Here is a 14,559-nt window from a genome sequence, read left to right on the forward strand (position 1 = left end):
TCTAACTTCACTGTAGAGAATCCTCTCAATATCCTGGCTATCTGTACCTGACCTCCTCATGCCTAGTGATCTCGTTCTCACTTCCCTTAGCCACCCATACCCCACGTCATATTCTAGGTCTTGTTGTGGCCAGCAGCCACAGATCTCAAAAATCTTCATTTGAAATACCCCACTTTGTGATCATCTCTATTTTCAGTTAATTCCTTCTGTATACCATCCAGATATTCTTCAGTTCCATGGGGATATTGATCTTATCAACTTTTGCCTATCTTTCATTTTTTTCACATCCTTTTTTCTCTCCTTACCCAGAATAAAAGATATGCTCCATCATTATAATCACTCCTCACACCATCCTTTGACAACATCGCTTCTTCTCTTCCTTCACTGTATGGTTGTCTGACAAAACTCTACCCTGGCTAAATCCAACTTTTGCCTATTCTGTGCTTCACTCTGAGAGGTTGGATATGACTTGACAAAACATACCTGTCTTACTTAAAGTATGACCATCACCCAAAGTATGCCCATACTGCTCCTAGCAATCCTGTCACTTAGCAAAATGACTATTTCACCATTTATCCTTTCTCCCTAGAATCTCTAACAAACTCTCTCTGCTTTTCTTTGCTTCAGGTGATCTCCTTATTTTGTATTTCCCTGCTAAAGTAGCAGCAATCAGAAAAGAATATCTGCATGTTCCCACCACCAATGTATACTCCACTGTGTCTCTGCCAGGTACTTTGCCTTCCTTTCTGTTGCAATGGATGTACTCATATCTAATGCCAACCCATCATTTCATACCTGTTAGAATGGCTATTATCAAAAAGACAAGGGATAACAGTGTTGGAGAGGATTTGGAGAAAAGGGAACACTTGTATGCTGTTGGCAAGAATGTAAATTCTTATAGCCATTATCGAAAACAGTATGGACATTACTCAAAATGTTAAAAATAGAATTACCATATGATACAGCAATTCCACTTCAGTGTATATCCAAAGGAAATAAAAGTAGTTAATTTGAAGAGATATACGTACCCCTGTGTTCATTGCAGCATTATCCCAATAGCCCAGATATGGAAACCACTTAAGTGTCTGTCTACAGATGAATGGATAAAGAAAATGTACTCACACACACACACACACACAGACACACACACACACACACACAAATATCATCATCAGCCATTAAATATGGAAGAAAATCTTATTTTTTTAACAGAATTGAAAATGATAATTATTGAAATTAAAACATGAATGTGTTTAACAGTACATCTGATATAACAGATAAGGAAGGAAATCTTGACATCTGTGATAGCCTGGATGAACCTGGAGGACATTATGCTAAATGAAATAAGCCAGACACAAAAGACAAACACTGCATGATCTCATTTATACATGGAATCTAAAATAGTTGAACTTACATAGAGTAGAATGGTGGTTTCCAGGAGTTGGGAGAAATGGGAAATGTTGGTCAAAGGATACAAAGTTTTGATTGTGCAAGATGAATATAAGTTCTACAGATCTAATATACAGTATGGTGACTACAGTTAATAATACTATATTGTATGCTTGACATTTGCCAAGAATAGCTCTTAAGTGTTCTTACTACACACAGAAAAGCAATAACTACGTGAGGTGGTAGGTATGTTAATCAGTTTGATTGCAGTGGTCATTTCACAGTGTATACATATATCAAAGCATTAAATTGTACACCTGAAATATATACAATTTCTATTTGTCCATTATACATCATTAAGCAGAAAAAAGATAAAGTCATCTCCTCCATATAACCTCACCAGGGTGTTTGCACTAGACCCCCATCTCACTTGCCTTACTCAAGGACTTTGTTTTGTTTTTTAAATGTTCCTAACCTCCCTTGAGCCATCACTTATCCCTTATCTAGTGGAATAATCAATACAAGAATGTGGTATAACTCCCATCTTAAAACAAACAAATCAAAACAAACGTTCCTTGATCTTACATCCTCATTTTAGATCCCATCTTCTATTTCTCCCCTCACTTTTTCATTTCTGCTCTTTTACATAAAACTGATAAAAATTTTGTCTCTATTAATGTCTCCACTTCCTCCCCTAGTCTCCTGAAAGCACTCCAAGCAGTATTTCAACCCCAACTCTATGGAAACAGCTCTTGTCAACATCATGCTTTCCCGTGTTGCCAAATCCAGTGGACAACCTTACTTACCTTCCTAGCAGCAAGTAGTCAACTACTACTTCCTTCTGGACACATTTTATATTGTCATCATCTAAGATATCTATTTCCATCCTGCTCCTATATCAATGTCCTCTTAACTTCTGTTTTTTTCCTGATACTCTCAATACAGCAGCCAAATTGATTTGGCTAAAACCTAGATCAGATTATTTCACTGCTCTGCTCAACAAAACTCCATGGCATCCTAATCACTCAGTGGGGGGAAATGTCTTTTCAGTGGTTTCTGAGGCACGACCCTGACTTGATTATTGCCAACTGAGTCATGACTCCCCTCTTTCATCACCCTGTTCTAGCCACATAGACTCCTTGCTGTCTTTGAATATCCCAGGCACACTCTTGCCTGAGGGCCTTTGTATTTGCTAGTCTCTACCTGAAAAGATACTCTCTAAACATCAGAGTCATTAGGTCCCTATTTCACTTAGGTCTCTTCCCAAATGTCACATTCTCAGAAAAGGACTTCTTAAAAATGGCTATGTGCTCTCCCTTCCTAGGCAATCACTATTAATCCACTAACCTGCTGTGTTTTTCTTTATAGTGCTAGTGTCACTGGACACACACATATTATTTATTTTTTACTTATTTGTTTATTGTTTCTCTTCCCCACACAAAATTAAAACCTCATGAAAAGAGGAACAATATCTGGTTTTTTTCCTTTTCATTGTTGTATCACCAACAGCTAGAGTATTTATTGTGCAATAAATATTTGTTGAATGTCTAAATAAACCCCTTCTTTTTGATATCTAAATTCCTGTGACTGGCATCTGCATATGCTTTCCTAAAATCATTAAATATCTTTATCCACAACTTAAACCAAATCCCTAGCACAGTAAATTGAGAATGTAGGCAAATAGGTTGGCCATAACCCTCTGTTGAGTGTGTTTCCTCTGTCCTAGCACTAAATTTATTGACTCACTCTTAAAACTCTCTCCATTTCCCACAAAATGCACCGTGGTTGAAGTCCAAAATCAATAAAAACAAGAATGCTTAGAGCAGGAAAGAAGAAAAAACAGATAATAAAGGGAGAAAAAATTAAAGGAACTCATACACATCTTAGAACTATATTTGGGAAGCAAAATCATGCAGAAGAATTTTAGAAGAAAAATACTTCCACAAAGCTGTGTCCTTTCTCTTCCTCCCCTTTCCCTATAATAGATTCTAATATAATTCTTGCTTAGGCTGGACCCTGTCATGCAGAACAAAGGACAAGCCTTTGGCCTCAGCTTCCAGTTATCTGAGCCTAGATAAAGGCGAACAGGATAGGCCCAAGGCAAAACTGTCAAGTGAAAACACTTGGCTTGTGTCTGGAAATTCCCCTTTCTCTGCTACCTCCCAACTTAGAGATATCCCCCTTTGACCTCAAGTGCCCAGTAAACTCTTGCTTCTAAAATCTTCCTTCCATCCAAAAATAAAAACAGTGTCTTAAAATATTTACATTTGCCGCCAGGTTGTAATTTCACTTTTGCTGCATTTAAGTAGTAAAAACAATGCAAATTTTGCATTTTCCTAATAACTGATGTGCTATTCCACTGGATAACAAGGAAAAGCATTAGACTTAATCCAGTCCAGGATGCTCAAGTGAACTCAGTATCTTCACTTAGTATCTGCATATAAATACTTAGCATCTCTAGGTAAAATGCCCAGGATCATATTTTTCCCACCTTTTGGTGTGTAGATGTATGTGAGCTCATGCCAGAAGAGGGAAAGAGATGCCAGCTCCTTCTGCATTTTTACAGGTCTGACTTCAGAGTAATTCATTTACTCTGTTTCTTGGATGGATGATTGTTCAGTTTCAAAGACTTGGGGTGACAGGTGGTACCCACTGCTCGGCTCTCTGTTACAACTTCCCACCCTGCTGCTTCTCTTTGCTCTAAGATTAGCCCTCTGCAGATTCATCAACTCTCTTCAAAGCTCTGTGGTTTCTCAGCTGAGAATGTAGGAACTTCTGAATATAGGAAATAAGAAGCAGAAATGCTGCCTCAGGCTTCCCTATCTCCTCCTGCCATTTCAGCTCCCTAGCTACTGGGCCATGCTGGGTATGAGGATTCTCCTAGATATTGACAACCCCTCTTCTAACTACTCAGTGAAGCATGCCACTGATACAGTGATGTGAAGCTCCCTCACCCATCTGGATGTGTCTATGACACACTAGGTTGAAAATGTGAGCCCTGAGGTGGAGGAAAATCCAGGACTCTACCTGGCATCTGCTTCCTTACTCTGTGCTCCCTTGTCATACTCACACTCCAAGGGCTGGAGTCATTGTCATCCTATCAGACACAATATACCCTTCAATAATAAATAATTTGTGCCCCTACCTTTGCTATTCTGAAGTGGAAATCATAGATAACATAACTCTCCTCACATAACTTCAAAAAATCCATATCATATCTTAACTATAATAAATAGAGAAATAAAACAAGTAATTTATCCTTTATGTATTTCAAAATGTAAACAAGTGCTTAGTCATATTACAAGGAAAGACCTACTGAATCAGTCCATTGGTACAGTCTACATGCAGAATCTTCCTGCATGAAATTATTATAAATTCTGTATAGAGACTCAAATTCCATGAGTACTTTGTTGATGATATTCTGAAACACTGACCAATCACAATAAAGTTGCAAGTGAAACAAAGTATGACTTTCCTATAACTTATTCTGTAGGTTGTAACACTTTTAGAAAGTTTAGTATGTATTAAAAGAGGGCAAAAATACTTTTTGTCTTTAATGTCAGATGGAGGTAGGTTCCAGGCTCAAGATGACTTTAAACAAGTTTTCTTCCTGCATGAATGTCTTCTGTGGCTTAGGATTCTACTTTATTTCAAAAAATTGGGTCACTCGCTCTGTCTAGAATCCCGGGACTCTACTCATTACATGTAAAATGCAGCCTCCAAGCATTGTGTGACAACAATAACAAAAGAGCCCTACAGTTTTCCAAAATGCCCCCTCAGGGGTGATGTTCTACCTCTTGTAAGAATTACTTCTCAGCATCATTTCCTTCTTCCTCACTTAAGGAGCAAGCCTCATGGTGCGGTGGTCTTTGTGGAGGAGGTATTTGCTTCTCTCTCACCATAAAAAGAACCACCAATAATTTTCGGGGACGGCTCTTGATGTGGAAGCTCTCTGGAGAACTGCAGGCAGATATTTCTGAGGAGAAAATGCATTGATTTGATATCACCAAAAGATGATTTTTATTATGCATAGAACCTCATTCTATTTGTTAAATTACCCAGAAATTAGCCCCTTAAACATTCTTATTGTAGTTTATTAATTTGATGTTTTCTGAATTGCAAAAGCAATACATGATTCTGGTAACAAGTTAAACAACATGAAGATAATTTCTGTTCTCTTATTTCTTCTCCTATCTATAGACACACAGAGACACTTACATGCACACACTCCCATACACATATATAACACAGACACAGGGCTTTCATTTTTCTTTTTTAAAATCAAAAGAGCTTCAGATTCTACATATTACCCTGGATTGTCTTTTTTTCACTTGTGGCCACCACAAAATCCATAGAAATTAGCTTTTTCTAATAGATAATACATATACACAAAATAATCTACCCTTACATGCACTCACATATAGAATGATTGATAAATAGGATTTATCATACCACCTTCTAATGTAGTCTTTTTCTTTGTCCTTCACCCACTCTTCTCCTCTCTCATCTCTACCCGTGCACTGCTCCATCCGCCTCTAAATTGTGCCTTCCCTTCCTTTTCTCTTTCTCCTCCTATAATGACCATTATCTTTTTTTATTTAACTTTATTTATTTATTTTTAAGATTTTATTTATTCATTCATGAGAGAGAGAGAGGCAGAGACATAGAGGGAGAGGCAGGCTCCTCGCAGGGAGCTCGATGGGAGACTTGATCCCAGGACCAGGATCATGCCCTGAACCAAAGGCAGATGCTCAACCACTGAGCCACACAGGTATCCCTATAATGACCATTATTCAACAGAGGGAATCACTAGTAGCAGTTCAACAGTGATTTTGCTTTTTATCCCACCAAATCTTTTTCCTCGTGATTTTAATCCTTTTTTTGCTCTGTGCTTTATGATATTTCTAACCCTTGATCTTCAAGATCATGAATTGAGATTTCAATGCTCTCTAGAGCCTGTGCTGAGATAAATATATATATATATATATATATATATATATATATATATATATAATATATATATACACACACACACACATATATATTTAGATTACCAATTTCTTTTAAAAGTAGAAAGCCTTCATTATACTGTATTCATCTCTTTAAATTCTATTCTGTGCTATTGTGTTCAAGTTGCGCTTTGTCCTTTCTATCATTTTTTTCCCATGAGTTTTCATCGAGACACCAATCCTAAGTTTTTCTCATTCTTCTCATCCCTGGAATCTGGATCCCCATAGGCATTTTGTTATGTCCATGTCTCTGATCCTAGGGGCTCAAGTAAGCCTTGGAGATCTTTTAGATGCTCCAATCCTAGATCATCTAAAGCACAATCGTTGCTGCCCTCATGGGTCCACTGTGTAGCCACAAAGGTTGCTGGTCTCAGGTTTATCTATACTAATAGGTATTCCACAAAATTAGCCCATTCACTAATCTTAGTGTTAAGTGGGCAATACCAGTCAATTGGCGTGAACACCTATCTCATGCAGAAAGGAGGGAAAACAGAAGGAGGGGAGCAACACAAAAACAAAAACTATTCAGTATGATTGCCCAGGGCCCCTCTGAAGAGGAATAGGCAAGGATCATAGTTTAATAACTCCCAGTAGGATGATTCCCATTTTACTGCTCTAACCCAACTGCCTCTTTAATTTGCCTGTTCTTCCAAATAAATTCTTTCATTCAGCAATTATGTGTGTACCTATTTTGTGCTATGTACTATTCTCTGCAATAGGGATTGGATTAAAATGCATACTTCTTGTTCTTTTGAGTCTTCAAGTGTTTTAGAAAGAGGCAGAAAACAACAACAAAAAATATGGCATGGGGCACCTGGATGGCTCAGTCAGCTAAGCGTCTACCTCTTGATTCTGGCTTAGGTCATGATCTTAGGGTCATGAAATTGAGCCCTATATCAGGCTCTGCACTGGATGTGGAGTCTGCTTAAGATTCTCTCTCTCCTTCTGCCCCTCCCTGTTCATGCTCTCTCTCAATCTCAAAAAAAAAAAAAAATATATATATATATATATGTATATATGTGTGTGTGTGTGTGTGTATGCGCCACAATAAGAACACATCTATAAATGAATAGATCAGTGGAAACATAACAGAAGGAGCATTTAAGGACTAGTGCATATTAGGGACCCAGTAAATATTGGACAAAAGCAAATGACCTTCAATGCCAGGGAATATTTCACAGAAAAAAATAACATTGGAACTGAAATTTAAGAAAAACAAGAGTTTTTTGGGGAATGTGGAAGAAGGAGAGGGTCCTAAGAAGAGGGGAGAGCAGGTACAAATTTAGAGTGTAGAGAGCATGGAAAGTTCAGGGAACCACAGGTCATTTAGATGGCTGGAGGTTAAAGACCCAAACTATTGGGTGGCCCTGGGGGTAAGGAATTTAGGCTGCGTAGTTGGCAGGAGACATCATTGAGATCTTTGAGGGTCTAATGAAGGATTATAGATTTTATCCTGTAGATCAGAGGTTGTCAAAGAATATGAACTAGGAAGTAAAATGCCAAATTTATCTTTGGTGAAGATTACTTCCTGTTGCTCTATGGAGGAAAACTTTGAAAAGGAAGAGAAGAGAAACAATAAATACCCACATCATAGTCTCAACGGTTTGACAATCAGAGTCCACACCTGAGTCATGGAAACCAGGATGGGAGATGTTTAGAATATTCATGAGAAAGAATTAACAGGTCTAGTGGGATATAGAGGTTGATAAATAGGGAGAGAGAAAAACCTAGACTCGCCTTAAATGCCAATGTTTAAGCAGTATGTAAATCAAGACTAACAGAAAATGCATCTTAAGAGGGGAGGCTAAAGAGCTAAAATGGATTGGAGTGGAGCCAAAAGGGGCTGAGAGACTAGAAGATTGCTAACAGGGTGTTTTCTGTAAATGTAGAAGCTTCCCTAGATGAACTGCAGCTCTTTGAATGAGTTCAAGCTTCCCAGGGACTGGCAGACTAAATCTAGGCTATAGACTGGAATCTGAACTGCACTCTAGCATCACAGAGCCTAATACTTTCCCTCTCTCTCTTTCCCTTGAGCCTAGCATGGCACATTATCATCTCATTTAATCTTCACAGCAGCTCTACTAGTGAAATGCTATTATTATTCCTGGTTAATAATAATAATAATAATAATAATACTGTACAGTTAATTTTCATTTGCATTTCCTTCTTCATGATGAATATTTAAGAATTTACTTTTTCTTCCCTGCAATTTCAACCAGGCACTCATTGATTAAGTTTTCTTGTCTTAGAATATGAATGCTAAAATCTATGCTCTATACCTATTCCTTCAACTAAATGTTTATAATATCATAATATCTTTATGATTTTATGATTTATAGTTATTTAGTCTCACCTCCTACATTTAACCACAATCCTGGAGACAGAATAACTTTGATACTAGTGATGGAAGAAGTTTAATTGTGTTGCTAATTTTTTTAACTCTCTCTTAATACATAGGGAGGCATAAGATGTTGATTCTATCCAAGATAAAGTCATTCCAAAGCAGACATCATCAGTCCCCGTGACACACCCTGTGTAACTAAAGTCGGAAGGTCTCTAAAGTAGGATTTATCATTTCTTACGTTTCCTAAGTTTATCCCTAAACAGTTCTATTCCTGTTCTATAGCTCACTTTGTCTCCATTTTCTATGCTGATACTTAGTTCTCTTTCTAATTCTTGCTAAGACAAATTATTAGAGATCCAGGCTTAGTTAGGACCTAAATATGCCCAAACATGGTAAAGTTGAACTGAAGTAAACTAGCGTAAAGTAGAATTTTGTGCCAATAAAGTGAGCTATTGTAAGAGATTACTGTATTTCTCTGTTACTTGAAAAAAAAAATCCAGATGTCTAGATTTCTTTTGTTTTTTTGGCTAACCTCTATGTCCCTTTCTTCTAGGAACAGGAACAATGCCACTTCTACTTCCCCACCATGACGTTTGAGTGGAAATGACTCAAGTCCTCAGCCTCAGGAGTAGATGGATGCCCTTTAAAATGAAATTTGGCCAAATTGTACACTAAGGGCAATAGTGGAGTACAGTTGACCTATTGAAATGAATTTGCCAAACTCAAGTGGTCATTCAGAGCACTCCATAGCCTTGGCCTTGGTAATTACTCAGGGATGAGTACATGGCATAAAAGGAGCCAATGTTAGCCATTCCAGAAACTAACTGAATTGACAAGGACAGAGGCACTTTTATTCTTATGATGTTTCTAAACTAAATACAGAATATTTACCATCTTTGCCACCATTTAAATATTGCTTGCCAGGGAATTTAGAAAAAACAGAAGAAGCAAATTTGGAAGCTGAAATGAAGCAGGTTCCTGACAACAGTGTTGATCCAGACATAGCTAGAGGCAAATACCCACAAAATTTATATTTATAGGAATCGATAAATTTTGTGTTAAGCTCTTTTGAATTTCTGTCACTTACAACCAAGAGTCTTAAAATACCAGATAAGGCAATAATTCTGTAAACTACGTTTCAGGCTATTCCCTACCCTACGTTCCTATACCTTCGGGTTGGGTAGGGAATCAGGGGAAGTGCATTCTCTTCTAGCTGTGGTTTATAGCTGGTATTATTCCATGCTTCCAAAATAAGTGAAATAAATTAAGTAAATTATTTGTGAACATCTCTGAACATGAAAAATTAGTGCTTTGTTGGCATTAAAAAATACTTTGGAATCTCTGTATTCAGCATAATGCATTATGGTTGCTAGACCACTCAAGTCTGGCAATTTCATTTTAATAGATCAATTCTGCCCCACTATTGTTCCTAGGCTACAGTTTGGCCAAATTTCACTTTAAAGGGCATTTTATGGCAAAAATCCAAGCTCTTTCACAGCAAAAGCTGAATGCTAATGGAATTGTTGTGATTTAAAACTGTGAAACATAATCTATTTTTCAATGGAGGAAACAAAAACCATAACCACAAATATTTCCAGTTTCTTAACTCAACCTTGAAGGATATTTTTGTATTTTTATTCATTATTTAATGATGAGAGATACTGTAAGAGTATCAGATAGTGTCAGAGCATCAGGTTAGGAGACTGGGTTTAAGTTTTGGCAATGTTATCCACTAGCTGGGTGACCTAGAGCAATGTACTTACTATCTTGTGGCACCAACATTAAATTGTACCATGGATATTAAATGAGAAGATACTTAAAAAATGTTTTGGCGTGAGCCTGGCACATAGAGAGTATTCAATAAATAGCACTTGCTGCTATTATTATTATTGGTACTCTATTGCTAATAAAGTATTAACCTCTCACCTTGGCTTCAGTGATGCAGAGATTTTTCATGCATTACATTTTGTTTCCTTCTTTCTTCTCTCCATCTACCTATCGTTCCTACTCTCCCTCCTTTCCTTCCTTCCTTTTAAAATTTTTTTCTTCCTTTCTTTCTTCTTTATTTTTCTTCCTTTTTTCCTTTCTTATCAGTTGAAATATCAGAAGTGAAACTGCTATAGAGAAAATCTTAGGTCTGATAGAAAAAGATGGCACCTGTTTCACAGAGAATAAAGACAAGACAACTTTTAAATACCAAAGGATTCTTCAGAAATATAATTATGTAAAATGACTCACACATCTAGGAATCTAAAGTAAATTTCCCAACTTACAGTCATTGACTCATAGGCTACAAAAATCTTCAAAATTTCATGAGAAAATGAATATTCATTTTTTGAATGCACCTTGAATTTTGGAAATAAAGGTAGTGAAGTTACCTCCTAGTGTAAAAAAAGGACAATAATATATCCCGATTAGAAATCAAAGACTTTTTGTTAGATTATGAAATTCAATCTCTAAGAGTATCTCTTTCATTACATACTTATTAGATATTATAACTTTAAAAAATATTTTATAGCATCATCCAACAAAAATAACATTTTAATTTTTTTAAGATTTTATTTATCCATTCGTGAGAGACATAGAGAGAGAGAGAGGCAGAGACACAGGCAGAGGGAGAAGCAGGCTCCCTGCAGAGAGCCCGACATGGCACTCGATCCCCAGACTACAATCATTCCTTGAGCCAAAGGCAGATGCTCAACCACTGAGCCACCCAGGCGTCCCAAAAATAACATTTTAGAAAAGCCTCAGGATTCTCATAAAACCAACACAATTTTGCATTAGAAGGGAGGTGAGAATTGTTCTGATTGTATAAAGAGTGAACAATAAAAGGCCAAATTAGAGGAAAGATGTAGGAATTCCATAGAGTCACCCATGCAAGACATGATGATGACTTGGACCAGGATCCTAGCAGTGAACAGTATGATAAGTGGTTGTATTTAAGATACAGTTTGGAGGTGAAGTGATTTACTGAAGGATTGGATAGGGGGTATGAGGTAGAGAGAAAAAATAAAGGATAACTCCTAGGTTTAGGAACTGAATGATTAGAAGAACTGTGATGTCACCTATTAAAATTGGAAAACTGGGGATCCCTGGGTGGCGCAGTGGCTTAGCGCCTGCCTTTGGCCCAGGGCACGATCCTGGAGACCCGGGATCGAATCCCATATCGGGCTCCTGGTGCATGGAGCCTGCTTCTCCCTCTGCCTATGTCTCTGCGCCTCTCTCTCTCTCTCTCTCTGTGACTATCATAAATAAATAAAAATTTTAAAAAAATAAAATAAAATGGAAAAATGTATGTTGCAAGTTAAGTAAATAATTGCTAAGCAGTCTGGAGAAAAAATGGTATGCCAAATAAAAACAACATCATGTACCAAGGCATAAAAGTTTTAAGAACCTAGCATATCCATGGAAAGAAAACATGTTGGATATATTGTTGGAGGAATGGAAGACCTGGATAGTACCTGATAGGCCAGGACAGGTTGATAAGGGGCTAAAGATGTTGCCAAGAGTTAGAATCCTGAGATTAGATTTGATCCGTTGGGTTGAGAGGGATTATGAGCCATTAAGGGGTTTAAAGTAACAGACACATAGATCAGTGGAACAGAATAGAGAACCCAGAAGTGGACCCTGAACTTTATGGTCAACTAATATTCGATAAAGGAGGAAAGACTATCCATTGGAAGAAAGACAGTCTCTTCAATAAAAGGTGCTGGGAAAATTGGACATCCACATGCAGAAGAATGAAACTAGACCACTCTCTTTCACCATACACGAAGATAAACTCAAAATGGATGAAAGATCTAAATGTGAGACAAGATTCCATCAAAATCCTAGAGAAGAACACAGGCAACACCCTTTTTGAACTCGGCCACAGTAACTTCTTGCAAGATACATCCACGAAGGCAAAAGAAACAAAAGCAAAAATGAACTATTGGGACTTCATCAAGATAAGAAGCTTTTGCACAGCAAAGGACACAGTCAACAAAACTCAAAGACAACCTACAGAATGGGAGAAGATATTTGCAAATGACATATCAGATAAAGGGCTAGTTTCCAAGATCTATAAAGAACTTATTAAACTCAACACCAAAGAAACAAACAATCCAATCATGAAATGGGCAAAAGACATGAAGAGAAATCTCACAGAGGAAGACATAGACATGGCCAACATGCATATGAGAAAATGCTCTGCATCACTTGCCATCAGGGAAATACAAATCAAAACCACAATGAGATACCACCTCACACCGGTGAGAATGGGGCAAATTAACAAGGCAAGAAACAACAAATGTTGGAGGGGATACGGAGAAAAGGGAACCCTCTTCCACTGTTGGTGGGAATGTGAACTGGTGCAGCCACTCTGGAAAACTGTGTGGAGGTTCCTCAAAGAGTTAAAAATATACCTGCCCTACGACCCAGCAATTGCACTATTGGGGATTTACCCCAAAGATACAGATGCAGTGAAACGCCGGGACACCTGCACCCCGATGTTTATAGCAGCAATGGCCACGATAGCCAAACTGTGGAAGGAGCCTCGGTGTCCATCGAAAGATGAATGGATAAAGAAGATGTGGTTTATGTATACAATGGAATATTACTCAGCTATTAGAAATGACAAATACCCACCATTTGCTTTGACGTGGATGGAACTGGAGGGTATTATGCTGAGTGAAGTAAGTCAGTCGGAGAAGGACAAACATTATATGTTCTCATTCATTTGGGGAATATAAATAATAGTGAAAGGGAATATAAGGGAAGGGAGAAGAAATGTGTGGGAAATATCAGAAAGGGAGACAGAACGTAAAGACTGCTAACTCTGGGAAACGAACTAGGGGTGGTAGAAGGGGAGGAGGGCGGGGGGTGGGAGTGAATGGGTGACGGGCACTGGGGGTTATTCTGTATGTTAGTAAATTGAACACCAATAAAAAATTTAAAAAAAATAAAGTAACTAGCCTTCTTTAAAGAAATTAGAAATAAAGAAGCTATAGCAAAATAAATTGTTATGTATATTGAACTAACATACACATAGGTCTCCAAGCTAAGAAAAACCGGTAAAATTAAGCTTACAAAACAGAATATGAAAAGATACAAATATGATAAATGAAAAAATATGACTAGCGAGAATCAAATTGAAGGATTTTAAAAGGCAAAAGTGAGTTATAATATGTAACACTTGCTTACCTGTTTTTCTTCAGCATTTTTAAGGACTAAATCCTCACCACATAAGGTATCTGCTATTATCCTTGCTCTATAATACAGTTGGGGAAACCGAAGCATGGAGAGCTTAAGAAATGTGCCCAAATATATACAACTTTGAGTGATAGTGGTAGAATTTCATGCGGCATTTGATCTCAGAGTCCACAACTTTTAACTGTTATTTAAAGGGCTAGTCTCTGAGAAGGATGGAAATCTTTTAAAACAAGGATTCAATTTATAGTGAGTGAAATTGAAGCATGAGTTTAAAAGAGCTTCTTCTTAATGCTTTCTTTATAAAGCCTTGTTTATCTGAAGTTCAATAACTACTGCAGTTTTCATCTGATTTCCTTTTTTTAATTGAATTCCTTTCAATTACAGTTAAATATATTTTACTTAAATATTCCATTGTTAGAAAGTTATGTTGACAAATCTCTTTTCCTCTCAGCTTATCTCCTTTCTCTATATATGCATGAGGTACGAGTGAAATTTGGTTTACAAAATGGTAGCAGTGGTCATATTTGTGTTTTGGTGTATATAATGATTTGTTGCTCTTTTTCTTTGCACTTTTCTGTAGTAATTGATTTTAAATTAGGGAATTTATATCATTTCAATGAACTATAA

The 14,559-nt window shown here is 37.2% G+C and overlaps 1 long non-coding RNA gene across 1 annotated transcript; it reads right to left on the reverse strand.

Annotated features, from left to right (window-relative positions):
- Positions 1 to 1,364: 1,364 nt before the first annotated feature.
- Positions 1,365 to 14,267, reverse strand: LOC112656649 (uncharacterized). Its single transcript, XR_003134550.3, has 3 exons — positions 13,924 to 14,267; positions 10,669 to 10,899; positions 1,365 to 5,365 (listed from the first exon to the last, which is right to left on the reverse strand). It is a non-coding gene; the product is annotated as an uncharacterized LOC112656649 (long non-coding RNA).
- Positions 14,268 to 14,559: the final 292 nt, after the last annotated feature.

This window comes from Canis lupus, chromosome 37 (genome assembly GCF_003254725.2).
Source record: "Canis lupus dingo isolate Sandy chromosome 37, ASM325472v2, whole genome shotgun sequence".
Classification (NCBI taxonomy): Eukaryota; Metazoa; Chordata; class Mammalia; order Carnivora; family Canidae; genus Canis; species Canis lupus.